This window comes from Lissotriton vulgaris, chromosome 2_1, assembly GCF_964263255.1.
Source record: "Lissotriton vulgaris chromosome 2_1, aLisVul1.2, whole genome shotgun sequence".
NCBI lineage: Eukaryota > Metazoa > Chordata > Amphibia > Caudata > Salamandridae > Lissotriton > Lissotriton vulgaris.
This window is the reverse complement of record NC_141687.1, coordinates 1,769,147,639-1,769,168,532: the sequence shown is the minus strand read 5'-3', so window position 1 is coordinate 1,769,168,532 and position 20,894 is coordinate 1,769,147,639.

Below are 20,894 nucleotides of genomic sequence, written 5' to 3'. Positions count from 1 at the left end.
TCTGTGTAGTTTTCAAGGCGCTCAAAGGAGTGGGCCCTCACTGCATGACCCAGCTCTTTCAGTGATACAAACCAGCGAGATCGCTTAGGTCAGCCGATCAGGGGCTGATTGTGGGTCCAAGAGTTAAAAAAGCTCAATGGGGGGGGGGGGGAGTTTTTCCCTGGGAGCAGCAAAGGCCCGGTGCCAGTGGTCCTCAGACAGGCACCGGATTTGATGTCCTTTCGGAGGGCCCTGAAAACTTGGCTTTTTAGACAATAAATTTCAGGGCTTGCTTTGAGAGTGGTCAATCAGCGCCAGGACACTGGCTGGTAACAGTGCGCTTTAGAAATGTAAAAAATAAATTAATTAATGTTTCCAAATATATATTTTTCATTTTTTGGCACAAAGTAATCTGCTTCAAGTAGAACTATTCATAGAGAACCAGAATTCTTTGAAAAACTTCCAGAGACAATATTTGACCTTGTCCTCATACCAACAGTTATATGTAATATGACATGAAATGGTTTTGGCACTCGTTTTTCTTCTGTATTTACGAGCCATTTCATAAATGTATTTTCGTGATTCATTCAGACAGCATTTACAAATGTCAACTTTATGCTTAGAATGAAACATTACTTTGAATGCGTACAGCACCAAATGCGCTTTTGTGCACAACCAGTACCATTGCATTTTTATGTTTTAGGTGGGTTTTTAACACATCATGTTTAGATATGTTTAACGTGTTTAGAACTTAGTAGAAGTCGTACATAAGAAAGTGGAGTGGGTTTTGTATGGCGTTTTAGATTCCGAATGGATTTTCCCGATTCATGCCCTTATATAGGTACAATTCACGTTGCCCTTATATAGGCATAGAAATCAAGCCCTTATTTAGGCATCGCCCATGCAACTCAAATACAGGCATGGCTACTTCCATCCGTTCACCAAACGTCACAACGATTTCTCGGAAAACCAGCTTAAGCCATTAGGGACTTCCCCTTGCTTGAATATTCATTTCTCCAAGAACTCAGTTAGTTTTACAATGAACAACTATTCCCCAGGGTTTCATTCATGATGTTCATATGCTCGACTTTACGTCAAACATGGCATTCCTAAACACCTTCAAGGTATAAATATACCCTCACTTGCTATGGCAAAGCACGGTGGTTCGGAGCAGTTTGACAAGCTACTTGCCCGACGCAGCTTACTACAACAAGTGCCGAAGGAAGCTGACTCTCCAGCTGACGCACTGATCAGAAAGCTGCCCTCCTCTTTTGAGAATCCCAACCCCAGTGTTTCTGACTCCCCTTGCGGGGTGTTGGGAAATTGAGTCCCAAGACAGAGATACCAGACCTCCTTCATTCTAAGGTATGGAGCTGATTAGAACCTAGAGAAACCTTTGGTAAAATTCTTGGCAAAAAACGAAACCTATGCTAAAGACCATACTTACTTCTTCCCTTGTACTAGACCTAGGTTAGGTACATTGGGGTAGGCGTACCAGTTGAGTATTTTATCCTGTGTTATTTATGTATGTATTTTTATATGGCTTAGAAATAATATATTGGTATTACAGTATTATTTCATAATACTATTCTCGCTGTACGCATTATACTTTGCATTCAGTCTAACGATTGTAGCAGTTCACCTCTCTTGCATGAGAAAGAAGACTATTCAATAAACCTTTTACTGAAAATGCCCGTCTCACTATTTCTCTGCAACTCTGTTGAAACGAAGCATGCACGATTGACTGAGTGAAATACTTATCTATTGTTTCCACGACTCTGAAGATAGTTATTCCAGTCCTAGGGAAACAAAGTTGTCATGTTTATGCGGTTGTCAGAAACTAATCCCTTCTTGTGAATTCGAGAAAGTTTCTAGTGACCTCTGAGCTAGCTGGCACTCACAATTAGGTTTAGCATATTCGATAGAGACCTACTGACCTAAGTCCTACATCATATCTATAGGATATATTATTCCAATGCGCAGAGCCTATTGGGAATATAGGAACTACACTACAGAAGAGGACTATAAAGACGAGCAGCAATACTAACAGCCATATCTGGCTCCAACATGCCATTACCAACTTTATGACTATCCTCCGAGCCTCACCCTAGAGAGATGGCACATCGACCACCATCTCTAATTCAAAACCTTCAGGCTATGCTGGCTGACTATAGACAGAGGTGTCCACCCCAAGATGCCCAAATAGAGCCACCATCTCCTCAGCCACAACCTCCAGGAACACTGGCTTTACCAGTGCCACCAGCAGTACCGCGCCCTCCAGTACAGGAGCCTGATCCAGACAACATTCTCCTCTGGTTGAGGAGAGAGATCCCAGATCCTCGCCCACTTGCAGATCCCTGGAATTATTTGATTATTCCTACTCCCTCTCCTCCCTCACACCATCCAGTTGACTCCCCTCCAGAGGACATCGGGGAGTTCCACAACCTAATGGAGAGGGCTTCCACCAGATTCCATCTTCCCATGGCTGTGAAACATACTGTAGGAGGCTGGCTTAGGATATGGTGCAAACTTATTTAAGTGAAGCACCGTTCACTAATCCAGGAAACACTTAGTGGTCTTAGAGAAACATAGAAAGCTCTCTAAGTGGTATATGTCGATAGCAGCCTTCAGACTTAGTCCAGAAGGAGTGTTAACCATTTGTTTTACCAGAACTAATCATATAGTGTAGGTTAGACAAATGAACCACACAGTGTCACTATAAAAACAAGTATATTTATTATACACATTCACTAACACAGTGGTATTTCTTCTACCCAGAGAAATCAACACAATACACATAATATTTCAAATGTTATCAGGTAAATAAGCCCAAATAGAACCGCATAGTGTAGTTTTAAAAATAGGTGCATTTATTATACACACTCACTAACACATTGGTATATCTTCTACCCGGAGATATCAGCACAATACTTCAAATCTAAACGGGTAAGTAAGCACAAATAAACAGTGGTCTCCAGCAGGAGACCAAACCATATACTAAAAAAGTGGAATGCAAACTGCGACCAAAGTCAGGACTTGTATCAGAAGACTCAGATGAGCTGGGGACACAAGGAACCACTCGAGGTAAGTACCCAAGAACCCCACAGAGGCTGTGCGCAGAGTGGAAACACAGCTGCGTACTCAATGCAAGTCAATGGGAAGGTTGCAGTTTTCAAGAAGAAGGACCCTTCCCAGTGACCCCTGACGAAACCAAGTGGAAGACAGAAGGTTGGAGAGTCACCCCAACTGTGGATAACCCTGGAACCAGGCCAATGACCACCAATGTCGGAAGATGCAGGAGCGATGACGGTGACCTTGACGCTGTACGTGTTGGGACTAGGAGACATTCACAAGCTGTCCCACGTGGGGATTCAAGAACTAGGGGGTTGGTGTCCGGCGGGAGTACAAACCAGCCTTGGCAGCAACAACAGACGTGGTAAATGGAAAAGGTGCAACGTTGGGACAAGCAGGGTCCCAAGGAACAACAAAGTCCCTCAAGAGGACTCACAGGCCGAAGGCACAGGAGTCGCAAGAAGACCTTAAGTAGTTCACCAAAGATGCAGGCCCCCAGTGCAGAGAATGCGCTGAGGACAAAGACCTGGGCAGGAAGAGATGCTGCAGGCCGTAGCTTCTTGTAGCCCGAAGATCTCTGGAGTACAGAGTCAACAAGCCTTGGCAAGGCAAGTCAACACAGTAGACAGGGGGTCTATTTCAGTGGTTTGGACAAGCGATACTGGCCTCAAGCTTGCTGAGAGGACAGGTGAGGCCTCCAGGGAGTTGCAGAACTACTACCTGTGTTGCTGAGCCTTTTGTAATCCATGGGACATTAGGAGAAGCAGACCGGTCAGCTTCGTTGCGGTGCCTGAAGATGCAGGGGAGTGACTCCACTCTAAGGGATGTTCCTTCAGGTATTTTTGAGACCCACAGGCACGGAGAGGAACCTGGATGAAGCACAGGCACAGACAACGAAAAAGACTTGCAGAACAGCCAGACCAGGAGCAGCAGGAGTCTTCCTTTGTGCAGTCTTGGTTCCAGGCAAAGTCCAGCAAAGTCCAAGGTGCCCAGATGGTTGAAGTTGAAGTGGATTTGGGTTTGAATCTTGTCCCACGACGAATCTGAAGAACATCCCACAGGTTAGCCCTTAAGTACCCTAGGGGAAGGGTTGAGACGATTCAAGGATCCCTCCCAGAGGAGGGGCTGGACAAAGTGGTGGATACTCCCATGTCATTTGTCCATTTTTGCACACATCAGAGCTGGAGCCAAGGGCTCCCTGAACTGGCTCCAACTGTATCCGGAGGGTTGGGACCCACTGGGATCAACAATTAAAGACATAGGGCTAGATGTAGGTAATTGTAATTTACTGATTCGAAAAAACTGAATTGTACCAATTCAATATTTTCGAATTGGTAAATGCAATGTCGATAAAAAGTCAGTAAAAAATACTGAATCGTTGAGATTCGGTATTTACCGAAACGGTATTTATAGATTCAGTAATTGTCATTCATTCCTATGGGCCTGGAGGCCCATAGGAATGATAGTCAAATACCGAATCGGTAAATATCCATTCGCCCAAATTAGGAAAGAGTCAAGGGTGGCAGGGTGTCACTTTGACACCCTGTTGCACCCCTGAATAGTGCTGGTGTGCACATGTGGCACACATACATGCCCTAAGGCTGTCACATGACACAGGTGTAAATGCACAGATTTGAATTTACACAGGTATTCGTTATTTACCACCAACTACTAGTTGGTGGTAAATAATGAATCCATAAAGCACAAAAGCACTCTTTACAGTGCTTCCTACATCTCATTTACCGATTCAGTAAATACCGAATCGGTAAATGATGATTCGGTAAATACCGAATCGGTAAATACCGATTCGTTATTTACCGAATCGGTAAATATACCACCTACATCAGAAAAGGCTATTACCGCTCGGTAACGGCCGATTTCGGCCGTTACCGACCGGTAATGGGCTTCCTACATCTGGCCCCTAGTGATTAGGTGTGGTGTGGTGTTGCACCTACCTACACTAGTGACATTAAACTTCCAAATATTGGATAAATGGTTGTGCTAGGCCCTTAACAACCAATTTGAAAGTTCAGTAGAGATTACTGCTACAGAAATATTTAATATGTGCCTAATGCTAGTGATGGTTTTTCATTTAATCCACACCTAGATTAGCTGGTAAAACAGTGCAGGCTTAAATCCCAACCGCTGCACACCAATGGAGGAGGCTTACTTAGTATATGGTGCACACTTATTTAAGTGAAGCACCCTGCACTAATCTAGACAACCCTTATTGTAATTAAGCTCACTAAGTGGTAGCTGTGGAGACCAGCCTTCAGGCTTAGTCCAAAAGGAGTGTTAAGCAGCTTATTTTGCCGGAACTAATCATATAGTGTAGATTAAATGAAAAAGAACCACACAGTATAGTTATAAAAATACATATATTTGTTATACACACTCACTAACAAATTGGTGTATCGCCTTCCTGGAGGTATCAACACAATACACACATTACTTCAAATGTAAACAGGTAAGTAAGCACAACAGTTGTCTCCAGGAGGACCAAACCATATACTAAAGAAGTGGAATGCAAACTGCGGCCGAAGTGGCAACTTGGACTAGAGGACTGAAAAGAGCTGGGGACACAAATAACCACCCAATGGTAAGTACTCAGGAACCCCATGGAGGCTGTGTTCAGAGTGGAAACACAGCTACGTACCCAATGCAAGTCGATGGGAACGTCGCAGTTGCATTTTTCCAAAGGGACCCTTCCCAGTGACCCTGGCGAAACGCTGTGGAAGAATATTGGTGAGTCACCCCACTCGTGGATACCCCAGGAACCAGGATACCTACACCAGGGAAGCCGGGTGCAAAATTAGGTCGTAAACCACTGTAGACCACAACGGAGGACTTCAGCAAAGATGCAGCTGGCGAAGAAGGTGAAAGAGTCCAGGGGAATCCAAGGATGGATTCTTGAGGGAAGAATCTGCAAGTAGAGGGGAAAGAGTCTATGCCACTCTGAAGTGACCAGGAGACATAGAAGAACAATGACCACTGATTTTTTTTTTTGTAAATATATTTTTATTGCAGGAATTAGTTATAGTTACACATTGGTCAGCAATAAGGCAATCGGTGATGGTAATACCAACGGCGAAGTAACACTGATACACGGCCATTCGGCCCACAACCCGGAGGTCGGGCGGCGATTTTTGCTGAAGTGATGCTTGCGGGTCCAGCTAAATATGACCATTTATAAATTAAAGTTTCACTTCTGCTTTTCTAAAAGAAAGAGAACTCCCTCCCCCCCTCCAATTAAACAAAACACACCCAGAGGTCTAGTGTCCAAACGTCTAGTGCAATATTCAAACAGTGCATTAGGAAGCTTATGATGCTCCCACTTCCCTCTGTCCCCCTCCCCCCTCCCGCCCCCGCCATCGTTGTCCTGGTAAATGTGCAAAGAGCGTGTGGTAGGAGACAGGTATACTGTATCTTTAGTACACTACGGAGACGTAGGCTGCCCATCGGCATCACTATCGGTGTCACTGGGTGCGTTGTGATCGCGCAGGGCCTGCACCAATGCCTCCCACGCCTGTGCTGATTCTAGCGCCTTCTCATTCTACTGCCGCCTCGCTAGCTGATACCTCAGGGTGCTCTCTCCCTCAGCCCATTTAAGAAATTCATTGCGCCATTTAGTGCCCGTTGGACCAACTCGTGCCTTCCAGTGTCGAGTTATTTCTCGTTTCGCCAGGAGTAGCCCCATGTCGATAAATTTACTGGTAACTTTGTTCTTGGGGGTATGAGGAAACCAGTGCAAGATCCCCACCGCAATGTAATATTGTAGGGACCGCTCTGTAACCCTGTTAAGGGTGTCTCCTATCAACGTCCAATAGGAGGACAAAGCGGAGCAAGACCATAGCATGTGGATACGGTCAGCCCCAATCGTCTGGCATCTAGGGCAGGCGGCCGTGTCAGAGGCGAAGTATTTTTCTTCCCTGGGGTCAGGTAGGCGCGGTGCAATATGTAAAAGTGGACCAATTGGAACCGAGCGTTACGTGTGCTCTTCCAGGCCCGGCGCATCAGCTGGGCCCACGTGGTCTCCGGAATGTCCCTCCCTATGTCTGCCTCCCACCGGGTCCTGAGTGTGTCCAATAGAGGTAACCGCTCGTTGACCATCCTGGAGTACAAGCACGTTACAGCTTTGATCGTTCCCGCCGCCATCATGACATATTGACACGCCGCTGACGTCTGTGGTACCTCAAAACCATTCTGCCAGTGCACTTGGAGTGCCCTCGTGACAGCTGCATGGAGCAGGAAGTCGCCGCGGGGGATGTCAAAGCGGTCTAGAATCGCCTGGAAAGGCAACAGCACTCCATCCTAATAAAGGTCACCTATGATCTGTATGCCCGCGTCCTCCCAGACCCGTAATTGTGACCAATCGCCACCATGTGGTAATGCAGTGAGCATCCCAAGTGGAATTTCAGGGGCGTAGGGGTGTTTCATTCCCGACTTGCGTTGCACCCGGTTCCAGCACGATCTAATAGTGCGTTCCTCCTGTGTGAGGTCCGTCAGAGCCAGCCTCTGTTGCAGTGCAATATAGGATAGAACGTGTCTGGGTATGCCCAGCCCCCGCTCCTCCTCCGGGCCTCGAAACTCCTGTGCTATCTCCTGGGTGTAGGTCTGCAGTTGGGCGGCCAAGTAATACGTTTCAAAGTCGGGTACAACTAATCCCCCCTCTGCTTTAGGTCCCATTAGGGTCTTAAGCGCCACTCTGCGGCGGCACAATCCCCAAAGGAATGCCACGAGCAGTGAGCTCAAGTTTCGGAAGATGGCCGGTGGGATCCAGACGGAAAGCGCCCTGAAGTAGTATAGTAGCAGAGGAAGCACCACCATCTTCAGCAATGCTATACGTCCTGCCACCGATAGCGGCAGGGTGGCCCACAAGGACATTCTACCCTTTAGTGCCCGGACGCATCGGGAAATGTTGCCCTCTAGGATGTCAGCAGGGCTGTGATAGACGTAAACCCCCAGATATTTGAGGCAGCTAGGCGCCCATCTGATCTCCCTGGGAGTGTCGGGTTGGGGCTCTCCCCCACGAACCGGGAACAAGCAAGTTTTCGCCCAGTTCACCCTGAGGCCCGATATCTCACCGAAAGCAGTGAGTACTGCGTCGGCCCCGGCCAAGGCCTCTCCGGCATCCTCTAGGAAAAGCAACAGGTCGTCAGCATATAGGGAAATATACTGCCGCCCTGACAAGGTCTGCAATCCTCTATAATAGGCCCCGGTGCGAATCGACCGCGCCAGGGGTTCCACTGCGAGCGCAAAGAGCAGCGGGGATAGTGAGCAGCCCTGCCTCGTACCTCGGTCCACTGGGTATTGTTGGGAAATCAGCAGGCCTGATCTTACCCTAGCCATCGCCAAGGCATATAGCACCGCAGTCCAACGCAGGAACCCCTCCCCCAGCCCAAAGCAACCAAGCACTCTACGGAGGTATTCCCACTCTAAGCTGTCAAAAGCCTTCTCCAGGTCAATCGAGAGGATCATGGGTTGGGGACCTTGACGTGGGCCTCCTCCAGCAGGCGGAGCAAGCGACGGATGTTCATTGAAGTATTACGCTTGGGGATGAATCCCGCCTGGTCTTTATGCACTAGGGAGCCCATGTGACCGGGCAATCTTGAGGCCAGGATGCTGCTTAAAATCTTATAATCAACTGTGAGCATCAAGAGCGGCCTGTAAGACGCTGGGTTGTTGCTCTCCTTATCGGGTTTGAGCAAGGGGACCACCAGGGCCTCACGCATTGAACCCGGAAGGCGTGCCAGACGCTTCGCCTCCCTGTAGACTATCAAAAGCCGCGGGGCCAGGAGGTCAATGTAGGTGGAGTAGAACTCCACTGGAAGTCCGTCGAGGCCTGGGGTTTTGTTCCGTGCCATCTTCCTTATGGCGCTGCGGATCTCCCCCAGCTCCACGTCTCTCCTCAATTCCTTCGCCTGTTCAGGCTCCGGAGCGGGGATAGGTAAATCCTGTAAGAAGTCACCAATTGGGGTAGTGTCCGGTGACATCCTACTTCGGTACAATTCTTCATAGTAGCTCAGGAAACAGCTAAGGATTACGGGTTGGGTATAAACCTCTATGCCCTCCGCATCCCGCATAGCTACCATGGGAGAGGTGCGCCTCGTAGGGTTAGCCAGCCAAGCCAGGAGCGCTCCCGATTTATCACCCTCAGCGAGCGACCTGGTCAGATAAGCCTTGTAGTCGAAGCTACGTAGCCGTTCAACTTCAACAGCTACAGCCTCCTTCGCTGCTTCAGTCTGTTGTTGAAGCTCCGGGTGGCCGGGACGGAGGAGCTCCATCTCGCGGAGTTTCCGATCAGCTTTACCAAGGTCCTCGAGAAGGACCTGTCGCATCCCCACCTTCTTCGTTATGCAATATCCCCTAACTATCACTTTAAATGCATCCCATTCTGTGGCCCTTGCACCAGTTGTACCCTTGTTCCCCGTGAAGTACGCGGCGATTCTGTCTTCCAGTTCACTTCGGAACACCAGATCGTCCAGTATCTCAGGGCGTAGCCTCCAAGTCGGAACACAGGGAGTACCCGGGAGCCACCCAAAGTCGGCCAGTAGAGGGTTGTGGTCGGAGATAGTCCTCGCTAAATACTCGGACCTTGCGGCCACGGACACTAGTTCCGCCGATCCCAAGAACCCATCCAATCGCACATGCAGTTCGTGCATGCCGGAGAAGTGGGAGTAGTCTCGGGCATGTGGGTGTTGGGCTCGCCAGATGTCCGTGAGTCCCCATTTAGTCTGCCATTCCAGTCTACCCTTTGCTACCCGGTGGGTTGGTGAGTCCGGAAGGGGAGGGTGAGATCTGTCGAGATCAACGTCCACCACAGAGTTGAAATCACCCCCGATCAAAAGAGGCCCCGATAGGTAGTGGGCCAGAGAGCCCGACAGCGCAGTAAAAAAGGCCAGCTGGTCCACATTGGGCGCATAAATGCAGCAAATGTTCAGATCCTTTCCACCCAGTTTGCCAGCTATGGCTACAAACCTCCCCTCCAGATCCACAGTGTGTTTAGTTACCTGCAGGGGAACCCCGGCCCGCACCCAGATCAACGTGCCCCTAGCATAAGCTGAGTATGTGGTGTTGTATAACTGCCCTCTCCACCTACACTGCAACGCTAATCCCTCTGTCTTTGTAAGGTGTGTCTCTTGTAGAAGCGCAATCTGCACTCCCCTACGCACCAGGTAAGCGTGGACCTTATGTCGCCTGGACATGGAATGCAGCCCGTGCACATTCCAGGTCATGCACTTCAGAGTGGATAGATCAGCCATTGTCCCATGGTATCTCTCCATGTCTCCCCCAGCAATGCTCAAGTACTGGTAAACACAGTGAATGCCCCGCACCGATGGCGTACCTCCCCCCCAACAACAACAAAACAACCCCCGAGCACATCCCCCCCCACCCTCCCCAGAACAGGTCCCCAATATTACCATCTAGTTCCCATCCAAACTGCACCCACAAAAGAACCGAAAACTATCCTGACGGGGGCCACGGCAGGTGTGCCTTAAGGGCAAAGTGGGGGTCGAGCGTCGATAGGGGGTCTCCGCACCTCAAAGCTACCGAAGTGCGATCGAGCCCTGAGATATGAGAGCTGAAAATGGGCTTGACCCCAACCCACCCCACATCCAGTCACCCAGCAGGTCCCACAAAGATTCATCCCCGCCTCCCCCTCCGCTGAAACCGGCTCACCCGAAATCACCCTTGACCATCGAGCAGACCCTCCGCTGTCTCTGGGGTTATCACAGGGAGGTTCACACTATCAGTCTCAGAGTCCTCCGTGTCCGTGTGGCCCCCACCTCCGCCAGACTCCGAGTCTTCAATTATGGGTCCACCTTGGGAGCCTGACATACTGGATACCATTTCCAGCACCCCCGCCGTTCCGCTGTAGTCTCAACCGTCGAGGGCCGGCCAAGTCTGCCTCTGCGATTCCGCATCCTCTTAGACCTCCGCTGTAGGCCTATATCCGAGGTAGTCGAGAAGGAGGACCCAGGGCCATCCTTACAAGCTCTGTATAGTTCGAGCCAACTGCACGCGTCATCCGGGGTATCGAAGAATTTGGTCGTGTCGTCCAGGATGATGCGGAGCCTTGCCGGAAATAGCAGAGAATACTGGATGCTCTCACTTCTCAGTTCTCGTTTGATCGCTAAGAAGGAGGCTCGCCTCCGCTGGGTCTCATAAGTGTAATCCGGAAAAATGTTCACCCTACTATTTGCCACCTGATACGGTCCATTTTGTCTGGCGGTGTTGAAAAGCAAATCTCTGTCGCGGAAATGTAGTAGCCGCGCCACCACCGGACGTGGGGGTCGGCCTAGTTGCGGAGGCCTAGACGGCACCCTGTGCGCTCGTTCTAGGGTGTAAAAGGAGGAAAGCCCCTCTGGTGCCACCACAGTTCTGAGCCAGTCCTCCAAGTAGGCCACCATGTCACCACCTTCAATTGTTTCCGGTAGGCCCACCACACGGATGTTGTTCCTTCTATTGCGCCCCTCCACGTCCTCTGCTCTTCTCTCCAGAGCATCTATGCAGGTCAGAGCGTCTTTCATGGCGGCAGCTAAAGTTTTTTGCGCCGGTTCTAAGATTCCCACCGAGCTCTCCACTTCCTTGACTCTGTCCGAGAGCTGGGGGAAAGTGTGAAAGGTACCCCTTAACAAGGTCAAGGGAAATAGGGTCAACCAACCAGTGTTTAAAAATATGATTCCCTTGAACAAAACTAAATGAACAAGGCTCGAAGGTCAAAAAACAATAACAAGATTCACTAATATAAAAAGAATTCTTAACAATTTATTGAAAATACAAATTTTAAAAAAGTGGACAATAAAAGAACCACTATGACAATGATTAAAAGACAAAACAATAAAACTGTTTGACATTCAATATTGACCAGCAAGATTGATACATAGAGACAGAAAACAGTAAGACATAAGACTTGTACAGTACTGGATGTATATTCAAACTCTGTTTCTGACACCTATGTTATCCACACCACAGAATAGTATATCAACAAGAGTATCTGAGTCATGAATTATACTAAGATGGTGCGTCGACGCATTTCGGTGGTTTTCCATGATTTTATCCACCTTTATCAAGACAACATTTGATATCTGTCGTGGTACATGGGTCAATATAATCTCCCTTAAAATCCTCTTTTGGATGCAGTCCGATTTCCGTTGTTAATACACTTTTGGATGCAGTCCGATTTCCATTGTTAATCCACATTGAAGTGTGATTAAGTAAGAATTTAAGCTTTGTGTGTTCCCCTCTTTTTTTTAAAAAGTCATATGCAATAGACTCCTGATATTAGAGCATAAAGGCGTTGACTGTGGTTGTTGTCTGGTATTTAAGTATTGTAGTGCGTTTTCTTTTTTTGCTTATTAAAAGATCAGAGGTGCTTATGTCGTGTCCTTGCGTCGTGAATTAGTATTTCACAATATGGCGCAGAAGGACTGCTTACTTCTATGGTTCTGGAGGGTTTGGTTAAAAGATACCAGGGGCGCTTACGTCATGTCCCTGTAACGTTTGAGCGTATATCACTGCTATTTCGTCAGGGACTGCCTGCTTCTCTGGTTGTGAGGGGCACCAAACGGGCCGTATCCCCCTCGCAACCAGAGAAGCAGCACTAGCTTGTTGGCAGACCCTGAAAGGCTTTTACCTGGAGCACTGAGGGCTTCCCGGAGGAGCCCCCTAGTGCATGGAATCATACCTCTGACACTGGGAACGGTGTTTGGGTAAGATTCCAACATGATACCAAACATGCCCAGGTTCGGCACAGCCAATATATGGTTAGCCACTGAGTAATGCCGAAGGCCACTATATGTAGCAAAATAGCTGATCGCACTTACAAAGCCTGGAGAATCAACTCTGGGTTTTTTAGGGGGTGTCCTGCTCGTGCAGGGCACCCTATAACTATAACCAAGCACTCTGCCTTCAGGATTGAAAGGCCTGCTTTAGGGGTAACTTATAGGTTTTTAGTGCAGTCACCTCAGATATGAGGATCCTTGTATCTGTTGTAAGTGGTGCCAGCACCAGCTTACACAGGCTGCAATGGCAGGCCTGTAGTCACAGTTTGATTGGTCTCTCATGGGTGGCGTAATACATAATGCTGCCAATGGGAGACCTATGGTGTACCTATGCCCTGGGTACCTTAGTACAATATACTAGGTACTTACATGTGTACACCAGTAGCCAAATGGGAAGGTACCCAAGTACTTACCACTGTTACATTTAGGGAGAAAGCACAGAGACTGGGGTCCTGATTAGCAGGATCCCAGTCAGATTAGTCACAAACAGAACAACACCAGCAACAAGTGCGGGTAATAATTAAAGCAGAGCCAACTTTCCTACAGATATAGAAAATTATGAAAAACCCCTGCCAAGATATCCCCGGCCTCCCTGATCTTAACTCCCCCTGATAAGGAGGGGCATAGACTAGATATTATTGGGAAGTGTTTCTCCACCTTGGCTGCAGTTACCATCAAGACTGCCCACTCTTTGGTTATCATTGGCAATCATGATCGGCAGATGAGGTCTGAAATGGCGTCCATGCTGGACCTCATCCCTGAACACAGGAAGCAGGAGGCTCGGAAAATCCTCTTGGAGGGAGAGCGAGCAGCCTTGAGTCCATCGACTGTTCTATGGCAGCGTTGAGGTGCCAGGAATGGTTGAAAGCCCCTACCTTTAGACCTGAAGTCCAAACAAAGATCGTGGATATGGTGTTTGATGGGGATGTTTTGTTTGGCAAACATATTGATGCGGTGCAGTTATCCATAAAGACTGACACAGATACAGCAAAGTCTTTAGTTATCCTCCAGTACAGAAAGACGCCTTTTAGAGAAGCAAAAGGATGCAGATTCACCCCATACAGAGGCAATTATCAGAGGGCACAACAATATCAACCCTATCAACTGCAATATTGTCAAACCTATAAACCTACCACCAGTCTTCTAAGGCTGGTTTCTCCTGTCAGAGGGTCCACAAAGGAACACTGACCCAAGGCAGATATAACAGAAGGAAACAATGGTCTAAGCAGGGTACCAGCTCCCCTCCACCCTTATCCCCCTCCCGCCGGTGTCTACATTTCCAGTTTCTTTCAGCAATGGAAGAACATAACAACGGACCAATGGATACTGGATCTGATTGCCTTTAGCCATACTCTGGAGTTCTTGAAGAGACCTCCAACTACTCCACCCAAGTGAACCCTTACCCCTCGTCTTCACATATTGCACAAGGAGGCAAAAATCATGGTCTACAAAGGAGTGATTGAGGAAATTCCAACTCAACAAAGGGGTCAGGGTTTCTATTCCCATTTCTTCCTACTAATGAAGAAGACAGAGCAGTGGAGACCAATACTAGATCTCAGAAAGCTAAACAAGTTCCTGAGTATACAAACATTCAGGATGGTAACCCTGGCTGAGATCCTGCATCACCTCAAGAAAGGAGACGTCATGATCTTCCTCGATTTGGAAGATGCATACTTCCACATCCCCATCCATCGTAAGCATCGAACATTCCTCAGGTTTACGGTAGCTGGTACCCACTACTAAATCATGGGTCCTTCCCTTCGACCTCAGATCGGTGCCAGTGTATTTACAAAGTGTGTCACACCAGTTGCCGCAGTCCTACATTCTCAAGGTCACCAAGTATTCCCATCCTTGGACGACTGGCTGCTGGAGGTACCAATAGCAAATCAGATGACCAGAACCACGAACGCTTGTCTTCAACTGTTCAACAAGCTGGGGTTGACAGTGAACCTCAAAAAGTCTTCATTTATTCCCAGTCAGATAGCACCAATATCCAGTATTATGAGTGTCTTTCATAGATTCACATGCCTGAATCATTCCCCGTCGTCGATGGGAGTCCCCGGTATATAAATAAGTAATGTCCTATAGACATATATAGAGAAAAGTAGGCCTAGAGGCCTCACCTTAGTAACACATCCGTGTCCTTTTGTAAAAAAGGACCAAACTATAGAGAAGAGCCAATCAGCTGCCACCTCCCTCTAGAACCTTCCTGTCAGGAGCCTCAGTCCCTCAGATTTTCTACCGCACGTTGTGCTAAAGGAGTCTCCCCCTGAGTTCTGCTCAGGTTTGTTTCTTCAAAGCTTTTTTCTTCAAACGTTTGGATATTTCTCTCATGTGAAAGCTGTACACTATGGCTGACACTCCTAAGAAGGGTCTCTTCAGACCATGTAGCTCTTGTGGAAAGAAAAGACTCCACATAGATGACCAACACAAGGACTGCCTGTACCCTGATCATTCAGCTAAGGACTGCAAGGTATGTCGAACATTTTCTACAAAACCCCTCAAAGACTGTGAAGGACGCCTTTTGATCTGGCTCCAAAGACTCAAGGACAGAGATAATCTAGAGTCTTCTGAGGAAAGTGAGGGCTCTTCAGTCTCCTCAAAGATGTCTCTTAAAAGGGCCAAGGGTAGCTTCCCCTAGCCCTCTGGACGCTCCTCAAAAGAAGACACCAAGAAAGTCTTCAGAGGCTCTGTCAAAATCAGCTTCTGACAAGGAGGTTCACACCTTCAAGAAGCCTACGCCGTCGACGACGACGACCTCGTCGACGACATCATCAGCGTTCAGGAAAGCTGTGTCTCCTGTTTATGTCTCAACGTCGACGACAACAGTCTCGATGACGACAGCATCGTTGTCATTATCTTCATCGACCACGACTACCCCATCGTCGACAGCGGGTAAGGCTTTATCGTCGACGATTGTCATTAGGAAATCATCGTCGACGCCCAAGATCCCGTCGACGATTACCTCGCCGACGACAACCTCGACTACAAGATCATCACCGTCGACATCGGCACCGTCGACGAAGGCCCCATCGACAAAGACATCGTCGTCGAAGACATCGTCGACGACGACACCGTCGACGAAGGCACCGACGACGGCTGTATCACTGCCATCGACGACAACACAGTCGACGATACCTTTCGTATAGTCGACAACGACAATCCCATCGACGACAGATTTCCAGAATATAACAACTGTCGACGCTACTTCGTCGACGATCACTCTGTCGACGGGCCTGTTGCCGTTGAGTGATTCTGGATTCCAAGCAGCTTCTGCACGTCTCACAATCACCAAAAAGACACTAACACCGGAGTTAACTTCTAGCCGTGTGCAGCGTTTACCACCAGCATGTCTCCTTCAAGGTGAGGATTCTGATGACGAGGATATGTTTCAAGCCACTAGCCCCTCAGATCTAAATGTTAAATGTCAAAGCTCGGATGAGGAGGATGTTCAGGAGCACATGGTTCAACCACAAATTACGCCTATGGTCTGTCTACCAGCATCCTTGATTACAGATCTGAGATTCCTCATTCAGGACTTCAAGCAGAGATTCCCAGAATCTCAGCTCCTCGACCTACCACAGCAGTACCATCGCCAAGTCCACGACCGCCGCCCTTGGTTATCCAGCAAGACAGGGTGAATGTGCCTAGTTCTCAGTCTTCGGATGAAGAAGAGGAGGGAGAACAACAAGAGGAAGGTGAAGTGCAGGACGATCAATCGGTCCATGAAGACTGGGACGATTATGTTATACCTTCCCCAGCATCTCCAGTGCCCGCCACCTCAGATTCCCCGCCGGTGCACATCGGTGGTTTCCACAATGTGGTAGAAAGGGCAGCTAAACGCTTCCAGATTACGATGGAATCACAGGAGCAGGAATGCTTCCTGTATGATTTTAAAGAACCTCTTAAGGAATCGACAAGATCGATTCCAATTATTGATTATCTGTGGACACAGGGAGTTCAGGTGATGCAAAATTCTGCTTCAGTTTCGCCAGTGGTCCCTCGCCTGGACAAGAAATACAAAGCTCCAACATCGGCACCGGCCTGCCTGACAGGACATCCTAAGCCTGATTCGGTGGTGACGCAGGCGGCACATAAGAACTCAAGAAATCCCTCTTCTCCCTTATCGGCACCACCGGATAAGGAGGGAAGAAAATGAGACAACATAGGAAAACGATTTTCCAAAATGTCAGCGATGACAGTTAAAGCGGCAAATCCCCTAGCGCTTCTGGGGTGCTATAATAGTCAACTGTGGGCAGATATAGCCCCATACCTGCCGGAATTGCCAGATGCCTCGAAGGAAGAAGTGAAAACGATACTTCTAGAGTGTCAAACTTCAGCTTCAGAGATGATAGACTGTGCAATGGATGTGGCAATAACAAGATTCCGCCAACTAGCCGGGGCAGCGGTGTTAAGGCGGCAGGGATGTCTGAAAGCGACCTCATTCAGACCTGAGGTACAGTCCAAAGTTTTGGATATGCTATATGATGGCCAACTTCTGTTTGGTTCCAAGATTGATGAGGCACTACAAAATATTAAAAAAGACACTGACCCTGCACGAGCGTTGGGCACGCTCCAGTATAGGAATCAGTCCTTTCGAGGAAACAGAGGAAGAGGACAATCCTCCTACAGAGGTGGTTATCAAAACAGGTCATCCTACTCTTCCAATCAGAGTAGACCTCAATACCAGCAACGCCAACAACAGCAGGCCTGCCAGGCCTCATATGGAAAGCCAGCCTTTCAGGACAGAGGTCAAAAGAGGAACAACGGAGGACGACAATGACTTGTTTATCCAGCCAGTCCAGACCTCATCTCAATTATTAAAGATTGGAGGAAAACTAACCCACTTTCTAAAAAATTGGAAGAAAATTACTACGGACCGTTGGGTCCTTCAATTAATACAATTTGGCCATTCCATGGAATTCGAGAGTACTCCTCCACAAACTCCTCCTCGCCCAATGCACCACAAGAATTTACGACTGCTTCTGCAAGAACTCTCTGTTATGCGAAGGAAGGGTGCAATAGAGAAGGTACCGCCATCACAGAAGGGAAAGGGATTTTATTCCCGATTCTTTCTCATCCAGAAAAAAGAGAAGAAATGGAGGCCGATACTAGACCTCAAGGCATTGAACAAATTCTTGAGGAAACAGTTGTTTTGCATGGTCAAGATACAAGAAGTCCTGCATCTTCTGGAGGAGGGAGATTTCATGGCGTCACTGGATTTACAGGACTCGTACTTTCATATTCCAATTCACAAAAATCACAAAAAGTACCTGAGGTTTGCAGTTGCGGGCAGACACTTCAAGTTCTGTGTCCTGCCCTTTGGTCTCAAATCGGCGCCCCGCATCTTCACCAAATGTCTCTCCCCAGTGGCGGCATACCTCAGGCAACACAGTCACCAAGTCTTCCCATTTCTGGACGACTGGCTAATAAAGGCAGCATCCTTCACAGACGCTTCCAGATCCTCCAACGCCTGTCTCAGTCTCTTCGATCATCTGGGTCTTACGCTCAACCAAGAGAAGTCAACCCTGCAGCCTTCTAAAACCATCACCTTTCTGGGGGCAACCCTGGACACATGTTCTGCAAGAGTGTTCCCATCACAGGAGAGGAAACGCAGGCTCCTTTCTCTAGCCTCGACAGTGGCCTCAAAGAAAGTGTTGACAGTTCATCTCTTCAAGTCCCTTTTGGGGATGATGTCATCGTGCATCCTACTGATACCACATTGCCGTCTGCGGATGCGTCCTCTGCAAGAGGCGTTATCCACGCAGTGGGTGCAATGCATGGGATCATTCGACGACCGCATAAAGGTAACAGTGCAAATGGTCAAAGCTTTACGCTGGTGGATGTCGCCAAAGAACTTATCTCAAGGATTGACATTCCTTCTGCCTGCAGCTCCTAATGTTATCACAACGGACGCCTCCTTGGAAGGTTGGGGGGGCCTTCCTGCAGGAGTTGCAGATAAGCGGCAAATGGTCAGTGGAAGAGAAAAAATCCATATCAACCTTCTCGAACTGAGAGCAGTCTTCCTGGCCCTGCCGTCATTCCTACTAAGGATCAAAAACTCCCTAGTGCTCGTCAGGACCGACAACACTATGACGATGCACTATCTCAACAAACAGGGAGGGACGCGCTTGCTGACACTCTCTCGTGAGTCGCAAAAAATCTGGAATTGGCTCATATTTAACAATGTAGCCCTAAGGGCGGAATATGTCCCAGGCACAGACAATGTGCTCGCCGACGAGTTGAGCAGGCAGAAAACATCCTCACACGAGTGGGAGCTAAATCAACAAATTATCGACCAGATCTTCTCCAGATGGGGCACGCCACAAATCGTTCAATTTGCGACGAGAGTGAACGCCAAATGCTCACACTTCGCAACTTGGCATCCCCAGTCAGGGTCTCTAGGGAATGCATTTACATTGCATGGCGCAACGTCTTTGCGTACGCCTTTCCGCCATTCCCGATGCTTCCCAGAGTCCTAAGGAAAATGAAGGTGGAGCCTTGTACTCTAATTTTAGTAGCCCCAACTTTGCCGAGGCAATATTGGTTCACAGAGCTCCACCGTCTATCGCTGAAACCGCCGATCCACCTGCGGCAGTATCCATCTCTGCTCACGATGAACAACAAACAAGTTCAACATCCGGATCTGAAGTCTCTTAGATTAGCCGCCTGGCTCCTGAGTTCCTAGAGTTCCGGAATCTGAATATTCCTCAAGACTGTAGAGACATTCTTGCCAGAGCAAGGGCGGATAGCACGACTAAAACGTATTCCCTGAAATGGAAGCGCTTTTGTGTTTGGTGTGCAGATCAAGGAATTCGGCCTTTCTCATCCTCACCAGAACAAATCTTACCTTATCTATTACATCTGGCACAGTTGGGCCTAGCCCACTCCTCCATTAAAGTACATTTGGAAGCAATATCTCGTTATAAAAGAACTTCAACAAGTCCATCTCTCTGGTCAAGCAGGTTGATTAAGCAATTTCTAAAGGGATTATACAGGTCTTTTCCGCCAGTAAGGCTGATGCCACCTACCTGGCATCTCAATGTAGTTCTTAATCAGCTAATGAAACATCTGTTCGAACCAGTACACAAAGCTGACCTAAAGTATGTCTCGTGGAAGACAGCACTCCTCCGAGCACTCACATCTGCAAGGAGGGTGAGTGAGCTACAGGCGTTTTCAATCCAGGATCCTTTTCTACAGTTTAAAAACGACGGAGTAATCCTGAGAACCAATCCTAGGTTTATCCCAAAGGTCCGGTCGGACTTCCACCTAAATGAACCTGTGGTTCTCCGTTCTTTCTTTCCAAATCCAAGCGCAGCAGCTGAGAGATCACTGCATTCTTTAGATCTCAAACGATGCTTGAAATTTTATATTGACAAAACGAAAGCATTCAGAAAATCTAACCAGCTATTGGTAGCTTACAGCAGACCTAGGAAGGGTCTACCGCTTACCAAGCAGAGCATCTCCCGATGGATTTCTGCAGCCATTGCTTTCTGTCATGACCAAGATGGACAGCTATTGCATTCCAAAGTGGGAGCGTACTCCACGAGAGCTATGTCCACTTCTATGGCACTCTTTGCAGGAGTGCCATTCATTGACATTTGCAGGGCGGAAACATGGAAGTCGCAGCATACCTTCACTAGGCACTACTGCCTGGATACAGAGCTGGTGAAGGATGCAGCAGTGGGACAAGCAGTGCTACGCCATCTATTTCAGTAAGGTGAGCCTTCCTCTGTTCCTCCATCCTACTCTGGTATGCACATTTCTTTACTAATGCTTATTGTTGATGTCTCTTGAGGGTTCATATTCGCAGGATATGTATTATCTAATGACTTGTGTATGCTGTTCCATCAGAAATGTGCACTGGGCATTGCTTGCTACTCTGATTCAGGCTGGTGAATCTATGAAAGACACCCATAATACTGGATAAGAAATGCATTACTTACCTGTAACTGCAGTTATCAAGTATTGGTGTCTTTCATAGATTCACATGCAACTCTCCCGCCTTCCCTGGAAGGACTCACCTAATTCTCTCAGTAACACGCCTACTTAGCTTAG